Source organism: Pan troglodytes, chromosome 4 (genome assembly GCF_028858775.2).
Source record: "Pan troglodytes isolate AG18354 chromosome 4, NHGRI_mPanTro3-v2.0_pri, whole genome shotgun sequence".
In the NCBI taxonomy this organism is placed as follows: Eukaryota; Metazoa; Chordata; class Mammalia; order Primates; family Hominidae; genus Pan; species Pan troglodytes.
In genome coordinates, this window is record NC_072402.2 from 142484599 (window position 1) to 142500307 (window position 15709).

A 15709-nucleotide genomic window follows, 5' to 3' on the forward strand; every position below is an offset into this window, starting at 1 on the left:
CAATTTACCAGAGCAGGAACCCAAGAGCAGAAACCCCTTTGGGAACCAATGCCAAGGCAGGGAAACCTGAATTGTAATTGAAAAATTGCTTGAGGCTCAGTGTGAACAAGACTAAGTGCTAAAAACTCCAAGGAGACCCAATCATCAGAGGAGAGGGGGCACACTTTCATGAGCTTTGTCTCTTAGAGTTCCACAAAGTCCTCACAGTGAATATCAGAGAAAAATCCTCTTGTGCTTTTGGTAGTGGGAAGGGAAAAGGAACCATTTGAGATATATCAGAATATTCTTTTCTTCTTCTCAAGTTTTGCAATCAGGAAAAATATTTAACCAGTGCCTAACCTGCTGGGGTTTTATGAGAGCTTAACTGACCTAGGGGAAAGAGATTCCCAACTCCAGCCCCTTCTATCCTTCCATGTGGGAGAAAGGGAATACTCAACACCAGCGCACTCTAGCCATCCCATCTCACGTAAAGGGAGGGCAAAACATTGAGAAGCACTTACAGAGTTCATAGTACAAAGGCACAGTTCCACTAAAAGACAAGACCTAATTACAGGACTGTAGTTAGCTTCCCCTCCGCCCACAACTTACCACCACATTACTAAAGGCCTATTGCAGCAGTTCTTTCATTTCTAATTTTCTTTGAGTTTTCTCTCTTTTTTAGTTATTCTAGCCAAAGATTTGCCAATTTTGTCTTTTTTTTTTTTTAAAAAGAGTAACCTCAGTTTTGTTGATTTTCTTTTACTGTTTTTCTCTTCTCTATTGGGTTAATATTTGCTTTAATCTTTGCTATGTCCTTCCATTTCTATCTTTGTACTTAGTTTATTCTTTTTCTGGTTTCTTAAGGTATAAAGCTCTGATGATTATTTGAGATTTTTTTTTCTTTTAATGCAGACCTTTACCTCTATAAACTTCTCTCTTAGCACTGTTTTTGCTGTATTCCATAGGTATTGATGTGTTTTTACTTTCATTTGTCTCAATATTTTCTAATTATCCTTTTGATTTATTCTTTGACCTATTGGTTATTTAGGAGTATATTGTTTACTTAAACATATTTGTGAATTTTCAAATTTATTTTGCTATTGATTTTTAGTTTTATTTTATTAAAAAGATACTTGGTATTATGTCAATATTCTTATATTTAAGTCCCGTTTTGTGGCCTAACATGTGGTCTATCAATGTGTGTTTGAGGAAAATGTATGTTCTGCTGCTGTTGGGTAGAAATTCTGCACATTAGATGGATATTTTGTCTTCTGTTTCCCTCTCCAGAGAGAAGCCTGGAGCTGGGATTTGTCTCCGGTCATGCTGCGTTGAGCTTCAGGTAGCAGCTAGGGTAAGTAGATTCCACAAATTTTTCTACTGGCTTAGATGGGTTGGTTTTGCACTGAAAGGCGGGGGCCTCTTAATTTTTTTCTAGATTACTCACAAAGGGAATTGAGCCTTGTAAGGTTGTTGAATAGTGTTTTTGAAGGGGTAGGAGGCTTTCTGTTCTGCCATCTTGCTGAAGTCACCTTGAGTGTCACCTTAAATCTTTGTTATTGTGGGTACTTAGGATTGGACTTACGTACAACTTATCTCTATGTCTTATGGCTGCTGCATAGTGAATGCTCATCAAATGTTTGATGGATGGATATAAATAGTGATCAAGATAGGCATAAAATGGCCAGGTACATATTCTTGCACCCATTTCTTACATGGGCTTGGGTAACGTAAGGGTTGTTTTTAATAAGTACTTAAAAGTGATATTTGTATTTTTATGCTATTTTTTTCCATGTTCATCCTTGAAAGGAAAAAATAAAGTGCAGAAATCTCCAGGTTGATTTAGCAAAAGCAACTCAGTGGGACTTACTTTTTCAATACTCGTGTCATTGACTTCCTTTTCAGAGCTAGGGTCACAGGATTATTTGACCTGTAACGTAGAGATGATCTAGCCAACTCCTCCCATCATTGATTTTATACATGAGGAGATCAAGGCCTGGGGAGTTTAAGGGTTGTTCGGAAATCTAATTGTTAGTTAGAGGAGGAGCAAGCACTAGAACTAAAGCCACTTTGAGTTTTGCGCTTTCTAAGATATCAAACCATGTCTCAAGTCTGGAATAATTAAGAAGCGTGAGAAATGTCTTAAAATGTTTGAGTACAAAATGCATTTCAAAGGTGAATTTAATATTCAAAGATCATTATTTCAGATCTCCTGCTGTTAGAGAACAAGGCTGCCTAAAACCCCAGTGTTAACAGATGTCTGCTAAATACTTACTACTAATAATTGAAATAGTAACAGCAGTGCTGCAATTAGTCTACAGGAACATAACACACATACACACAAGCACAGAGTGTGCACACACATTTTTTCTATCATTTTCTTTTGTGATATTAATGCATCTGTGTAATACTTACAATTAACATCTGAAAGAAAATTGAAGAAAAAAGGCTCAAAATAGAATATACACTGGGGAGATTAGTTTAATCTATTTAAAAATCATTTGCTAGACAGTACATTTTGGTTAGAGATTTAGGGGAAAATATACTTGTGAGAGCAAAGAAATAAAACAAAGATAATTCTAAGCAGGCTGTTTATTTGCACGGAAAGTTCGGATGATGGCTCTAGCACTGGGGAAAGAAAAAGACATGAAGATGACGTGACCAAGTATTTTCCTCAGTGTTTTCCTCTAATGCTCCTTCACTATTCAGCACAATTGTGGCTCATCTCTGAGGTTAGATATTTATTAAACCACTTACTCAAAAGCCTTAGTTTATCCATTCATTGACTCAATCATTCATTCATTTGACAAATATTTAAAAGCTCTGTTATTCTCTACTTACATATAAGAAAGGTAAACATGTGATCTGATCCATTGGAAATTTTATTTTAAAACATAAATAAAAATAGCCTCAAGTACTTACTATGTGCCAAGCATTTTCCCTATGTAATATATTTTTAATTCTTTAAAGCAATCTTACAAAGAATATTTTATAATTGTTCTTTATTTTTATTGACAAGAGAACTGAAATACAAGTAAATTATGTAACTTGTTCAAGGTCAGAAACTTAGTATTTTGAGGAGTAGAAAGGAAACCCAAGAGTTTGACTCCAGAATATTTTATTTTAACCACTATAAGATAGTGCCTCTAATGGATAGAATTAGACAGTGGCTCTTAGGATTAGAGCAGTGGGGTTGTTATAAACACTTTGTAGAATCCAGCAAAATAAAACTATTGTCCCTTAACTCAGAACAAAAAAATGAGGTAATGGACATACACATGTATTTAAAATATATGTCAGTGTTTTTATAACCTTTTGAATTTAATTCAAAGGCCTTGCATGGGGTGAGATGAGAGGCAGTCCTTAGGTCCAAGTTTAAGTCCACCTAAGGAAGAAAGCCACCTTTGAGCTCATCATTTCAACTTTTGTGTTGTTATATGTGAGGAAACTGAAGCATCACAAGCTCTAAGCTTTCTTACAATGTTGCGCGGGGAGACTGTGATTAATGCCCTCCTTTTTGTTTTTTTAACACTGCTGTCCTCCCTACACATAATTAAATGGAAAACTCTATTCCTAGTAGATAGATCATAACCAGTTCTCTTTACAGATGAAGTAAATACAAGTTTAGGGATGTTGTCAAAGATTCTTACGCTCCTTGAAAGAGGGAGTTAAGGTATTAAAATTATTTTTAAATTAATTCATTACTATTATTTAATTTTAGATATTATAAAAATCTCAAGTATGAAATGAGTCTCCAAATATTTTTAATAATCCAAATTGCCTCAATTTACTTCTAAATACAAATAACTCAAGGCTCAATGAGTTTCCACCTTTCCCATTTCAGTCTTGGAAGGGGAGAATATTTCTATTTCTTAAACTTTGTCCAACCTTGAAAATGAGAACTTAAAAGAGAATCTTTCTTTTTCCCTAAATTAAATAATTTATAAGTATTTATTTATTATAACATTTAAAGACTTTGAGGACCTTGAAAGGAAATCTGTAAATTCTGACATTAACATACAGAAAATCAATTTGATAAATGTAGGATTTGAAGTTACTTTATTTTAGGGTAGAAAATACATGTGAAATATGGGCTTGTGAGTTTTATTAATGTTTTTATCCTCGGGGCCCAAATGCTGACACTTCACCATTAGGCCTTTGAGAATTTATGGTGATGGACAATCTAACAGTAAGCCTTAGGCCATAGAACTTTCCAGCAGCCCAGTGGTCTAGTGATCAATATGGAACAAGCTAGTGAAAACTCTTGCCACTCTTGTCATCACATTGTAACTTGCAAATAATACAAATCTAGCCAGTCTGATTTGTTGTGATATTTATGTGTTCTCAGGTTTTTTATTCTTGGAGCATGATTTTTACCCCAAATGCCCAATAAATTACCATGTAAAGTTCACTTAACATAACATAGCAATTACGATATCAGTGTTTGGAATAAAAAAAAAAACAGCTGTGTGAACATGGACACATTACTTAAACTATCTGAGTCTCTCTCTCTCTCCTCCCCCACCTCCCATCCCCCAATCTAATAATAGGATTTAGGATTTACTGGCATAAAGTTATTGCAAAGGTTAAATGTGCTAAAGCAGTTAAAACACTTAATGCAATGCTTGGAGCTTAATTGGCATTCAATAAATGTCATCCATCACATTATTATTATTTATCAATTTTCAGAAATATTTAAATGTCCTTAGAATAACTGTTAGAAATGAGATAGAAGTAATATGTGTGATAAAAAGAGCTCTTGACTTTAAATTAGAAAATTGGGGCTTTTGCCTCAGCACTATTATTGGTTAGTGGGCCACAGACTCCCAAACTTGAAGAAGATATATTAGATTCATTTATTGAAAAATGTTTATGGAGTCTTGCTATGCATGAAGTGCTGAAACAAATCACTGTAGACACAACTGTGAACAAGACAGATGAGACCTTTGCTACACTGGATTTCCCATTCTAGTTGGAAAAGCAAGGGAAAATATGCAAACAAATATATATATATAATTGACAGAAGGTGATAGCTACTGTAAAAATAAATAGAATAGAAAACTGGTTTAGAGAATAACTAGGGGTGGGGGAAGTTTACCTTAGGTAGGGTGGGTAGATAATGCTTCTGAGGTGAAATTTGAATCAATGCCTGAATGATAGAAATGGTTTAGCCATGGAAAGATCTGAGGAGACATCCTACCAGGCAGAGTGAATGGCGGTGGAGGGGAGTAATTTTGCCATACTCAAGAAACATAAAGAAGATCAATGTAACTAGAACGTGATGAGAGCAAGAGATATGTAGGGGATGAGGTTGGAGACATGTGAAGGGTCTTTTGATGATTCCTATGCTCTTTCCCGATTTAAGTTTTACAGTTTCTGACACTGGACATTAATTCTGACCTTTTCCATAGCTTAGAAGAAAACAAGACAGCATATTCACTTACTGATAATAATTCTGGGATAACTCACAGAAAAGAATAACCATTTTGAAAACATATTTTGGGGTGTGTGTGTGTGTGTGTGTCGTACTAAATTATAATTATTAAATGGCTCAAACATTTTCAATATCATAAAGATTAAGAATGAAAGGGATTGTATACCAGACTTGCTAGAATCTAAGGCTGAGATGTAATCAGAGTCATTCTATGTTTTCTACAGAACTAAGATATATTTATTTTAAATAAATTAAAAATAAAAATGCTTCATGAATCTAAGTACTTTCTGCTATTTGGGGTGTTGCTTCCTTTACACTAGGAGATTAATCTAGTGATGCCTATAGATACAGCAGTAACTTCCTAATGAGATATTGATTTCTAAAATTAAAACCTTACTAGTATCATATTTTCAATTTATATTAATGCTTCATTAAACTAATTAATAACATAACAATAACTAGAACTTTTATAGATTTTAATTAATCATAATCACACAGTATTCTTGTACCAATTTATAGGTGTAATGTGATCTTTTGGAAGTCAGAGATTTTTTACATATACTTAAAGTAAGCTAAGATATAACTTTATTTTATGGAGTGCTAATTCTGATATATAATTAGATATACAGCATAGTATAAAGTATATATATATATAAAATAGTATAAAGATGAGGGACTGTATTTGGAGAGATGAGTTTTGACATACTCTGTCTCTGCAGCTTCCTGTCTATGTGGTCCTAAACAAATCACTTTCCCTTTCTGGATAGTTTATTCATTTGAGAAATAGGAGAGTTGGACTAAATGACCTCTAAGATTTCTTATATTTCTAAAAACGTTATTTTGGGAGTACTCCATCCCTTAGGGAGAAGGTGACTTCAGATGTTCCTATTGTTTATTTTAACAGCTGTATGCCTGGAGCCTCAAATCTGCAGCTCTATTTTTTTTTCCTTACTCTCAGCCTTTGTATCTAATAATCAACTGGACATTTCAACTTAAGTGTGTTGCAGGTGCCTACACTAGAAATTGACTGAGCTCTTCATCTTCTTCAACCAATTTACTCCTTTTGAGCTTCTTGTTTGAGTAAATTATACCAACATCCATGCAGTCATTCAAGTCAAAATATATGGTTATTATAGCCCATAAATAGTTACTCAGACTTGTAAGTTATAATTTCAAAATACCTCTCTAACCCACCCATAGTTCTCTATCTCTCTGCCGTAGCATTAGGCTATGATAGTATCTGCTCTTACCTGGGCTGCCTAAGGATCATCTATGTGCTTTCACAGCCCACCATTATTATCTCCCCTTCTTTAGTTCTCTTCACTGCCTCCAAAGCAATCTCTCTGAAAGGTGAAAGCAGTGATGCTGCCCCTGAGCTTAAACTCCTTTTCTAGCTTCCCCCTATGCTAAAGCCCCAACTATTATACATGCTCTTCAAAGCTCCCATGAGTTGGTCCCTGCCTACTGATTGAGTTTTATGTTTTGCTACATTATAATAATAATAATAATAATATTATTATTATTTACTACTGTGACCCATCTACCTTCTCTCTTGTCTGAGACTATATATATCACAGCCAATCATTGGGAAAGCTATTCTTCCCAATAAGCTTTATATTGTGCCTGGGCTTACTACAACTCAACTTTAAAATCAGGTAAATCCTATCCTATATTAAACCCTCCAATAGCTTTCAGTTCTAATTAGAATAAAATATTCATTCTTTTTTGGTCTGTGGTATTTCTGTGCATTCTGAACTACCAAGGTATTGCTAAAGAGTAGTTTGAGATTAGCTTCTTCAAGTTGCTGCAGATAGTAGTTTTACTAAGATAGATTTTATGTTAATTTCTTGGCTTATGGACTCTAAATGTAATGGATTCTGAACTTAGTATAAGTCCGAATTTCAAAAATGTGATGGTTGTTTACAACCAAAAGTAGTTCCATATTTTTCTTAACATGGTCCTAATGGCCATGTGGCCTCCCTTTCTCTATATCGTGGACCTCCTTATTCTTTTCCTATCCTTGGCTGCTTCAGTCTTTAGTTATCTTGCTGCTTCTATCTTTAGTTACATACCTTCAAGTGTTTAAAACTGATCTCTAACTGAACCATGTAATCTTTGAGCCAGTTAACATTAACACCAGTCATGAGTAGAAGAGTATAGCTGCTGAAAGTTTAGCCAAATAAATATGACTTACATATTATATGCCAGGTAAAGTTCATACTCCATTAGAGTCTTGTCTCATAGTGCATTTTCCTTTAGCTAGAATTATATACTATATTGGACATACCAGGACACTTCTGGGAGTGAAAGGGGATGGCAGAATGATTAAAACGACATGATTTTAAAGTGCTGACTTATTGACCAACAAAATGGACTTGTATATTTGAACATTCAAAATAGTCTAACTCAAAAAATTTTCAAAAATAAAAATTCTGATGGACAAGACTCTAGACAACAGGGATGATCACTCTACAATCTTATGTCCTCTAGTCATACAAGTCTTTTTAAAAACTTAATTCAGCAAATTAGCTTCTAATTAGTGTCAGTTGCTCTTCTAACCACTTGGAATACATAAATGAAAAAAGAAAGTACTAAGTGTCTCGCCTTCATAGATTTTAGAGGAGAATAAAATAAATGAGTGAACAAATAAAACTTGATGATGACAAGTGCTCAGCAGGGGATAAAACAAGTTAGAGAGGCATTGCCCAATAAAACTTTCTGCAATGATTGAAATATTCTGTATTATCCAATATAGTAGTCACATGTGACTATTGAGGATTTGAAATGTGGATGGTGTTAGTGAAGAATTGGACTTTTAATGTTATTTAATTATAAGAAATTTAAATGCAAATAGATACATATGACTAGTGGCTATCATATTGGGCAATACAGGATTAGGTCAAACAGTTCCTTGGAGATGGGTGGTATTTTACACATACTGGCCACAGAAGGGTTCTTTGAAGAGGTGAATTTCAACAGCATGTATAAATGAGGTAAAGGAATTGACCTGGTTGGGGATGGGGGGATGGTGAAAGAAAAGAGAACAGCACATGTCTCAGGCAGGCAAGAAACTGGTGGTTCTGTTTGAGGAAATACAGTTTAACACAGCTGGAATGTAGAAAGCAAGCTGGGAGTGTTGTTTGAATGTGTTAAAGCCCATTTTGGCCTCATAGTTACCAAAGGTCTTACCTTTACACAAATGCTCCTACCCCAAATCTTCACTTGGTTAGCTCCTATACATCATTCTGATCTCAGTTCAAATTCTTTTTTTTTTTTTGAGACGGAGTCTGGCTCTGTCACCCAGGCTGGAGTGCAGTGGCGCAATCTCGGCTCACTGCAAGCTCCGCCTCCCGGATTCATGCCATTCTCCTGCCTCAGCCTCCCCAGTAGCTGGGACTACAGGCGCCCGCCACCACGCCTGGCTAATTTTTTGTATTTTTAGTAGAGACAGGGTTTCTCCGTGTTAGCCAGGATGGTCTCGATCTCCTGACCTCATGATCCGCCTGACTCGGCCTCCCAAAGTGCTGGGATTGCAGGCCTGAGCCACTGCGCCCAGCCTCAGTTCAAATTCTAATACCATTCCACCACCAGTCAGTCTCTTAATTGACCTCATAATACCAATTTCTGAAATTACTTAGCCTTTTATTTTCTCATACGATTATTACTTTTTTATCCATCTATATCATAATCCCTCTGAGGGAAGGGATCTTATCATCATTGTTCAGTATCATCCCTTACATCCAGTTTCTAGGATAGTTTCAGGCATATATTAGGCATTTAAATCATGTTCTAAAAATTGATAGTTTCAGGCATATATTAGGTATTTAAACCATAGTTTTAAAATTCATTGTTCATACTTCAATTCCTAAAGGGAGAGGGACTTCTCTGATTTGTCAGAACGCTCCCCAAAATATTTTTGCAGTATGTTTCTTACTTACCATATATAGGTTTTTATTACATTCATCTCAATTGTAATTTCATGTTTAAGGTCCGTGTTCTCAGCAAGGCTGTAGGCTTCATGAAGCTCCATGAGACTGTCCTGTTTATCACTATTTCCAGCATATTGACCAAATGTTCTAGTTTGCCTAGGACTATCCTAATTGTACTGAAATTCTCATAGCCTCAGAAATCCTTCAGTGCCAGATGGAGCCAAGACAGTTGATCACCCTAAGCATCTAGCTAAGTGTCTGGCACATAATCTGTGACTAATACATATTTGGCTAAACTTTCAGCAGTTGTACCCTTCTACATGTTACTGGTATTATCTGGCTCAAAGATTAAGTGGTTCAGTTACAGGCCAGTTTTGAAAATTTGAAGACAGGTAACTAAAAACTGAAGCAGCAGCTGGGTGCAGGAAAAGACTAAGAAGGTCCATACTATAAAGAGAAGAAGGACACATGGCCATGAGGAGCATGTTAAGAAAAAAAAATGGAACTACTTTTTGTTATAAACAAGCATCACACTTAAGAAATTCAGACTTACACAAAGTTCAGAATCCATTAAATTTAGAGTTCATAAGCCAAGAAATTAACATAAAACCTATCACAATAAAACTACTGACCATCAAGACCAACTTGAAGAAGCAAATCTCTAACTACTCTTGAGGAATACTTTGATAGCTCAGAATGCACAGAGCTACCACAGATAAAAAATTCTGCCACATATCAAAACACCATAAACAATTACAAACTACACAGGGAATAATTCACTATGATGGAAAGTCCTGTTTATTTTTCAAATAAGAAGATTATCATCCTGGGAATCTGAGATAATAGAACAATCTGGAGGAATGGGAATCTAACAAAATAGTATGTTAGAAGAAAGAAAATTATAGCAGAATGAATAGAAACCCCAATGAAATAACAGAATGCTACACAAACTTAAGCTAGTTTGTAGAAGAACAAAAAAGGATTTCTAAAAATGAAAAATATACAGATATTGATATTAAAAACTCAGTGGAAGGGATAAGCAGCAGATTAGGTATAGCTGAAAAGACATTAAAAAGCTAAAAGATAAGGCTGAGTCAATTACCCAGAAAGCAACCTATAAATCATGAAAAAATGTGAATGATAGATTAAGAAATATTTGTGATAGGATGAGGAGATCCAATATTCTATTAGGAGTTTTGGAAGAAAACAATGGAAAAAATAAGAAATATCAAAATTAAGGGGTGGAAGTTGGTTAGTAGAAGAAAAGGTAGCAAATCTGCAGAGAGAGTCAGAATAGACAAGTGTGTGAGACCCAGCCCTAACTTCCTTTGGGTCCTGACAGCTTTCTTCTTACAGTAATATTTTACTGGATGATGGTTTCTATATGGTGGTCTTTGCAGAGGTCTGATTCCTTACAACATACCTGCTTGCATAAAGCAATTCTGAGTGAACCTCTGTTCTTTGCAGTGAAACAGGCCTTAAGTAAATATAAGATTTAACTAAGAGAAGTTTGCACAGATGCTTCTGGGTGATAGAAAGATAAACAGGACTCTAATTCATGAATATGCTAATTAATTTTCTGCTTTGGAAGTTAATGCTTGTTAGCTGACAATAGATATTAGAAATAATAGTTATTGTCTCTTTAATATCTATAGAGCATATTTAAGGGTATCTTTGTTATCTCAATAACACAAGCTCAGAAAAACTGGCTTCAGAAATATTGGCTCCATTTGAAGCCCATTTAGCTAAGTGGGTGTACCCAGTGTCCTCCGGCTTGGCCTCATGGCTGCCATCTCTCAGAAAGGACTGCCTGTACCACTCTCGTACTCTGGCTCTCTCCACTTTGAACTGAATGTTTCCCACTGAGCTTTAGTTTGTTACTTTCTATGTTTGTATGTATTTATTTAATATTTTAGACATAGAGTCTTGCTCTGTCACCCAGGCTGGAGTGCAGTGGCACAATTGCAGCTCACTGCAGCCTCAAACTCCCAGGCTCAAGGGATCCTCCCACCTCAGCCTCCCAAGGAGCCGGGACTATAGATGCACGCTACCACACCCAGCTAATTTTTTCTTTTCTTTTCTTTTCTCTTTTTTTTTTTTTTTTTTTTTTTTTTTTTTGTAGAGACGAGGTCTTGCTATGTTACCTAGGCTGGTCTCAAACTATTGACCTCAAGTGATTTTCTTGTCTCTGCCTCCAAAGGTGCTGGGTTTATAGGCATTAGCCACCGCTCATGAGTTTTTCTCAACTCAAGAGTTTTTCTGATAGCTATAATCCAGCCTTCCTACAACAACTGGTTGGCAGCCCAAACTAATATTTTCCTTTAAGTACCTTTGACATCTACAGAGGGTTCTCTTTAGGCAACCCAATGACTTTGCAGATAAAAGTTATTTTTTTTGATCAGTTTTCTTAGCCTGGGCAGAAATGATCTCTCAATGTCAGACAGAAAATAAAGGCAGGAGATAAAGAGAGTGAATCACCCAGCATCAGGTAGAACCAGAATCAGAAAGTTTCTTCCAACCTGTTAGGTAGTTCACACTAGCTCCCAAATCCACGCTTTCTCTGTATACAGGTCAAATGTTGGAGTTCTGTAGTCAAGCATCATCAATACAACCCAAGAATTGTCACTTGGGAAAAATAATGTAGCCCCTTAAACTTGATCGTCATCATTTGTGGAATGAGGATAATGAAAGTAACTGTCTAATAGAATTTTTGTGAGGATTAAATGAGATAATGTACGTAAATCATTTGGCAAGGTGCCTAGTACACATTAAGTGATGTAAAATATTTCCTACCACTGCAGTAGCAGTGCATAGTGTGATCAATCATTTATAAATGTTAAGTAAAATCAATTAGTAATGTTTAGTTAATTGCTTATTCCCAGTGCCTTGTTATATGTCCTGGAAAAATGCAAAAGAAATATAAAGCAGCCTTTAATTTCATAATGCTAATAAAGTAGTTGGGCAGAAAAAGTTACCTGTGAAAAGTTATTCATTAAACAAGTGCTGGTCAAGTGCCTACTAGCACTTTTTCCTGATGAAAACAAAAATTCTTACTCTAGTAGACTTTACATTTCATCTGGGGGCCGGGGGGACTGGCAATGATAAATAGTCTTAATAAAGAAGTTATTGTAGAAGATGAGGGTAAAAGATTTTAAAAAGTAGATTGAGTGAGTGCAGTTTGAAATAGAGAAGACAGACCTCAATGTAAGATGATATTTGAGCAAAGATTTGAATACAGTGAAGGAGTTTGCCCGGCAATCATCGAATTGAACACTCCCTGTGTGTTAGAATATCTAATCTGCTTATTCTGCATCTTGAAATAAGTAAAGGACTCAAAGGAGAATTGAGATATGGCATTCTAGATGGAAAACAATAATAAGGTGGAGTCCTTAGTTTATTAATACATTCATTAAACAATTTTTTTTTTTTGAGATGGAGTCTGGCTCTGTCGCCCAGGCTGGAGTGCAGTGACACAATCTCGGCAAGCTCCACCTCCCGGGTTCACACCATTCTCCTGCCTCAGCCTCCCCAGTAGCTGGGACTACAGGTGCCCGCCACCACTCCAAGCTAATTTTTTGTATTTTTAGTAGAGACAGGGTTTCACCGTGTTAGCCAGGATGGTCTTGATCTCCTGACCTCGTGATCCTCCCGCCTTGGCCTCCCAAAGTGCTGGGATTACAGGCGTGAGCCACCGTGCCCAGCCAACAAATCTTTATTGCATAATCACTTAGTGCTAGCTAGTAAAGGAGGATTTAAGGGAGTAATTCAGAACAAGAGTGAAAGAAAAAGTAGCTCATGTGCCACCATACCTCCTTCCCTTTCTACTCCAATGATAAAAATTATTGATGGATTATGTCAAGCGTACAAGCAGCCTCAGAATTCCTTTTAACATATCACTCCAAGAAAGCTAAATCAGTACATCAGAAGCAGTTCTGAGATGAAGTCTATTTTCCAGCCAGCGGTATGATACTGTGAGATTTTACTCACATCTAGGATAGATCTGCTATTAAGAGTCTGTTGACATTCTGGTCCATATATAGGCATATTTCATCTTTCTCTCCTTAGTATTTTTATACCTATTACATTTCTGAAACCCTCTCCACTAGCCACTTGCCACAGCACTTTTAGACAATGAGGCATTTTTGTTCACTACAGATCAGAGCCTTGGTCATAAATAAATGTAGTGGGTAGAGACTTACATGGTGTGATGAAGAATACTCATATCAAATGATCTGCATTGTGGATTTGTTATGATAACCAACAATTCAACAATTATAGATCTGTTTATTGTCAGGAGCCATGGCTCTCACCTGTATTCCCAGCTATTTGGGAGGCTGAGGCAGGAAGATCGCTTGAGCCCAACAGTTTGAGGCTGTAGTGAGCTATGATCAACCCACTGTACTCCAGCATGGGTAACACAGTGAGACCCTGTCTCAAGAATAAAATTTTTAATAAAGCTAAGAATAGTTCTATTTATTTATAATGATACATTTTCAATATGGCTCATTATCTGTACAAGTTGACATTCTCACCATCAGTAAACCTAAACTTGTAATATTGTTCTTTTTCTCCAATTACTCTGAACCTAGAAGTTTCTTCTGGTTCCTAAAGCGATGATGTTTAGAATACTGGTACCTTATGGTCTGATTTCTTTTTCTTGTCCATGATGGCTTCTTTTATCCCCATTCTATTGACTTAAAAAGCAAGCAGCTCAACTCCTGCACTGCCTAAGTGGCATGTTAAATTACAAGTGTTCCCACTGTCTGTAAATAATTGCTTAGGACAGAAAATGCAGTCCTGTATTATTGATTCAGGAGCTAGGGCTTTTTAAGTACAATATAAAAGACCAAAAGTAAATCAAAACCAATTGCTTTGGAAAGAAAAAAGAAAAAGCAAGTTGCCTCATCATTACAGAACATTTTAAAGGAATTGAAAAGGCTTTTTCCAGGCTGAGATAAAGTGTTTGGTTCAAGAAAAAAATGTTTGCCACCAAAAAGCCAGTTTTTAAAAATGAACATCAAATTTGTAGAGCGAACTGAGTTCCTCTTGAAGCTGTTGCCCTACTTCCTGCAAGTTGGATAATGGTGCTCCAACCATGAAAGTAGGGCCCTATGACCTGTATCTCCCATGTCCCACATGGCCTCTTGCTATGGTGACAAACCCATGAATCATACTTTGTGGAGGATGGAGGCAGGGTGAAGGGCAGTGCATTGAAAAGCACTTTGGAAAACCTTCAGTCTCCCACTTCCATCAGGCTTGTAAGGCGAGGCTACCAGAAACTTAATCACATCCTTATGTTAGTCATGGTGTTCTATGGTCAGTACATGCATAACCAGGAATATGAGTTCAACTAGAAATAATGCACAAACGAATCCACACACAGGTTGAAAGAAAGAGAGAGGATTCTACAGGCAGAACATAAAACAGAGGGGTAATGGTTATATTTCAGAAAAATCTGAAAAATGGGAAATCTGTGAGGAGCTGAGCAGAGTAGTTCGTTTTAAGGTTAGCTGAGTGAAAATTAAAATGTGAGTGTGTATGGATGTGTGGGTGTGTGGTTTTCCCAGACAGGCTGCAACTTACCGTTTGTCTTTACGGGGATGATTGGCTTTTGGGTTTATGTCTACAGGCTCTGGAAGGAAGGCCTGGGAGTTCAGTGGAGAGCTCACTGAATTTGAAGGCTTTGGGCCTAGCTCTGCTTCTGCCATCTTCAGGTTGTACTATCTTGGGCCAGAGTCTTTTTTACTCTGAGCTTCAGTTTTACCATTAATAAACAGAGAGCTTATGGTTTTCATTAATTTTTACAGTTCTAATATTGAGCTCTATTCAAAAACACGTGCACACATTTATACATTCAGGCATTTAGGAAGAGCTAAGTATTCCTGGAAGAAGGCCTTTTAGCATTTTCTTATTTAGTTCCCACAACAATCCTTTGGGGGTTTGCTATTATCATTCCCATTCTATGGGTTTGGGATCAAGTGTGGGCAGGCTAGGTAACCTGTTCATGGTCACCCGATTATGAGGGAGGGATGCTGGAATATGAAAGCTAAGCCTTAACATAGGATCAGTGCTTTCAACCACTATACAATTCTTTCTCTCCAGTATTCTGTGATGCTGTGAAACTTTTTATATGACTCAAACCACTAAAATAGTTTCTGGAGTACACCGAGGTATATAATTTGATGTAGACTGGGCCTATGTAGCTGTGGTGAGATTTAATCTTGCTAATTTGAATCTCTTAATTAATGAGAAGAGTCAGGGAGTAATGGTTTTGCATTCTGTAGTGACAAAACTTGAGGAAGGGAAGGCTTCTTTAATGATCAGAGAAGACAGATTTTCAATCATTAAGCCAAATCACAAGAAAATGACT

At 36.4% G+C, this 15709-nt stretch overlaps 1 long non-coding RNA gene across 1 annotated transcript in view; it reads left to right on the forward strand.

Annotated features, from left to right (window-relative positions):
* The window catches only part of LOC129144022 (uncharacterized), a 200917-nt gene that overhangs the window by 166043 nt on the left and 19165 nt on the right, over positions 1-15709 (forward strand). The window contains exon 2 of the long non-coding RNA XR_008548092.1: positions 1267-1330. This is a non-coding gene — a long non-coding RNA (uncharacterized LOC129144022). The remainder of the gene's footprint in view (positions 1-1266; positions 1331-15709) is intronic.